Below are 3986 nucleotides of genomic sequence, written 5' to 3' on the forward strand. Positions count from 1 at the left end.
TCCATGTTTGTCTGTTCCTCATCTTCTGCCAATGTGCTGGCAACATGATTCCTTAAGTCTCTCACAACACTTGCAATGATGGCTGCGAACCCAGCCAAGCAGAGGAAGCCAGCTTCTTCGGAAGCTTAAAATAAATTTGGTCTCATAAAATAATAAAGGAATGGGACACACAACTCACTTATTGCCTTTGTCTTTAGAGAAAGGTATATTCTTTGGTGTGAGGTAAAGAATCAAATCAACATTATATTCCTCTGCGTAAATCAATCATACGACAGCAGTGATTAAAAAACTTGAATACAAGAACACTTTATATAAATAAAATAAAGAATTATTCACTCCAAATCCAGCTGACCTGCATCTCTAAACCCTTTTATGGTGCAAACAAAACCTTTAAGCATTTGATTCTTAGCCTCTCTCTTCATTCTTCTAGTAGGATTCCAACTGTGATTTGTCAGATTTTATGACATTATTATCAGATCTGGACTAACTGTACTAATTATTCTCCTGAAAGGTGGCAAGCTTTGATCACGCAATAAGAATATTTTGTTCCTATTGAAATGATTTTAAAAACTGATTCCATCATACTGTTTCTTTTGCTTATTGTTTGTTTGTTGTAGAAAACGGGGTTTGTTTTGGTACAGTTTTGGGATGAAGGACAAATGCTCCTTTGAACAGTGTATAAACATGCATAGACCATAAAGAGATTTACTGTTGAAGACTCAAAGTCTGTTACTCTTGGCTTCTTGATCTTTTAAATTTGTGTGGTACAAGGAGCCTCCAGCTACCTTTATTTTGTTGCTACTACTACTGCCAAATAAAGCAAAACTAAGACATTGCTTCGAGTTATGTCCTAGTAGTTTGTGTTAGTGTTGTAACTTAGCTTCTCTATTCTAGTTCATTCTCATAGCTCTGTGGATATCTTGATGTTTTCCATACTAATCATGGTCATAAATATCCTATAGAAAATAGTTATGTACAATAGTTATTGCTCTGTTATTATGAAATAGGTTCATTCCATGGCTAAGAGTTTTTTGGGTTTTTTTTGTAAACAGTCCTTGAAATTTAATTATATGTTAGTCACTCTGATAAAAAGTTAACAGACCAAATACTTTTGAGGTAAATGCAACCAACTCATATTAAACAATGATGTCTTACTCTCAGGCTTTCCCTGAACTTCCACATCAGTTAACAAACCTGGTTGTTTATCAAACTTAATGCAATTGTGCTTCTAAATTTTAATGTTTGTACAAAATACTTGGGGATCTCACTAAAATGCACATTCTGTTTTAGAAGGGCTAGGGTGTGACCTGAAATTCTGATTTCCAACAGTTTTAGCCACGCTGCTTTTTCAAGGTCTAGATTCTATGCTTATTAAATAATGGAACCAAAAACTGGCTTAAAACCCAGATTCTTGGGCTCTGTACCTTACTAAATCAGAATCTCCATAGAAATCTAATGTTTTAAAAATTCCTCTATTAAGCCTGATGGCTAGCAAAGTGATGAACCACGAACTACGAAACACAATGCAAAGAGCTCAACAGGTTAAGCCACGATGTCCAATTTCTAGTGAACTATTCTCATATCTAATTTCCTCCTGAACGTTGCGGGAAGCTGGTCTAATTAAGCACTCTTCAGGATTAGGCTTCTAAAATAATGGTCTGCCTGATAATTCAGTACTTTTTCAGAAAACACCTTTTCCCTCGGCCATTCTCTTAATCTAAGATAGGACATTTCTCAGAGCAAGCCTCTGGAAGCCCGTGGACACTGTGATGACAGAGATGGGCTGAAAGTGTCCTTTCCCACCACTAACTAGGGTTTCTCTGTTTTCATAGCATGTAAGAGCAGGCTTGGGATCTGAGGCAGTTCCCAGAGCAGCTAATTCCATCATGCACAATTTCTTAATGTAAATGAAAACTTGTCAGAGTCCATTATATAGAGAGTCTCCAATTTGATTAACAATATCTGTAATACTGGCCCTCTCCTCAGGCGTCACGCACCCGCCGATTCCTCCTCTCTGGTCGCCGCGTCCTTGACTGGCGTCAGAAAAATGTCTACAAACTTCCTAGTACAAGAGAAGATCTGGTTCCACAAATTCAAATATGACCATGCAGAAAGGACATTCTAGGAGCAGATAAACGGAACTGTGGCCGGCGCCTCCTGCCACAGCTCAGTCCCCAGGGCCTCCAATGGCCCCAGAGGAGACGACAACGAGCTCGACGTCCCGAGAGCCAGCCTGGAAGTGGAGAACCAGAACCTACGAGGCGTAGTGCAGGAGCTGCAGCAGGCAGTCTCCAAGCTGGAGGCCCAGCCACCTGGCCACAGCCCGGCAGACCCAGCACGTGTCTCCCATGCACCAAGTGGAACCCTCGGCCAAGAAGTCTGCCATACCAGCAGAGGATGACAAGGATGATGACACTGACCTGTTTGGCAGTGGCAATGAGGAGGAGGACAAGGGGGCAGCGTGGCTGCGGGAGGAGCGGCTGCGGCAGTACAGGGGGAAGAAGGTGAAGAAGCCCACGCTGGTGGCTCAGTCCTCCATCCTGCTGGATGTCAAGCCTTGAGATGATGAGATGGACATGGTCCAGCTGCAGGCCTGTGTGTGCTCCATCTAGTTGGACGGACTGGTCTGGGGGCTCCAAGCTGGTGCCCGTGGGCTACAGTATCCAGAAGCTGCAGATTCAGTGTGTGGCAGGGGATGACAAGATGGGGACAGACTTGCTGGAAGAGGAGATCACAAAGTTTGAGTAACATGTGCAGGGTGTCGACACAACAGCTCTCAAGAAGATCTGAAGCCTGTGTGTGTGTGTGTGCGTGCGCGTGTGTGTGCGTGCGTGCACGTGCGTGTGAGGCCCTGCCAGGATTAAAAGCAGACCAGTGGCTGGGCACGGATGCTCACGCCAGCACTTTGGGAGGCCCAGGCGGGCAGACCACGAGGTCAGGAGATTGAGACTATCCTGGCTAACACAGTGAAACCCTGTCTCTACTAAAAATACAAAAAATTAGCCAGGTGTGGTGGCAGGTGCCTGTAGTCCCAGCTACTCGAGAGACTGAGGCAGGAGAATGGTGTGAACCTCAGAGGCAGAGCTTGCAGTGAGTGGAGATTGCACCATTGCACTCCAGCCTGGGCGATAGAGCGAGACTCTGTCTCAAAAAAAAAAAAAAAAAAAAAAAAAAAAAACCACGGAGACTGGCAAAACAAAACAAAACAAATGATCAAAAAACCAGTATCTGTAATACTGATAATTTGTTTCTGATATTTTCCAAATATCCTATGATACTGTAATAAATACCTTTATACATCAATTTTTGTCTATTTTTTTAATTCTTTAAAATATATTCTAATAGAGGAAATACTTGATCAAATTATTTTATGGCTATTATTATAGTCAAACAGAATTGTGAAGAGGTTGCACCAATTTATAATTCTAGCAGGACCATATAGAAATGTCTCTTTTACTTCATCCTTGCTAACAGTGAGGCAGCAATTAAAACTATGCCATCAATTTTTAAACTTCACTAACTTGATAGGAAAAATTAGGAGTATTAAACTGCATATCTTTTACTACTGATATTCAACACTTTGATACATATTAACTATGTGAATTTCTATGTTTAAAATTATTTTTCATACCCTAATATGTGTGTGTGTGTCTCTCTCTATATATATATCTTTATTTGTGTTTATCTGCATTCATTTATTTTAATAATAGTAATAATAATACATACGGGCCAGGAATTGTGCCAAGACCTTTACAGTTTTCATTATATTTAATTCTCACCATAATTCTCACTTAGTTTAAACTAAGACCATGATATCGATACCATTATTATCTCTATTCTACACACAAAGGCACAGAGATGTGGAGCAGCTGATGTACCTGCCCAAAGCCACAGTCTTAGTTTATTTTATTTTATTTTATTTTATTTTTATTATTACTATACTTTAAGTTCTAGAGTACATGTGCATAGTGTGCAGGTTTCTTACA

General features: G+C 40.6%; 1 pseudogene; it reads left to right on the top strand.

Annotated features, from left to right (window-relative positions):
* The first annotated feature begins 2047 nt into the window (after positions 1-2047).
* LOC119626329 (elongation factor 1-delta-like) lies at positions 2048-2790 on the top strand (annotated as a pseudogene).
* Positions 2791-3986: the final 1196 nt, after the last annotated feature.

The sequence above is a fragment of the Chlorocebus sabaeus genome, chromosome 21, assembly GCF_047675955.1.
Source record: "Chlorocebus sabaeus isolate Y175 chromosome 21, mChlSab1.0.hap1, whole genome shotgun sequence".
NCBI lineage: Eukaryota > Metazoa > Chordata > Mammalia > Primates > Cercopithecidae > Chlorocebus > Chlorocebus sabaeus.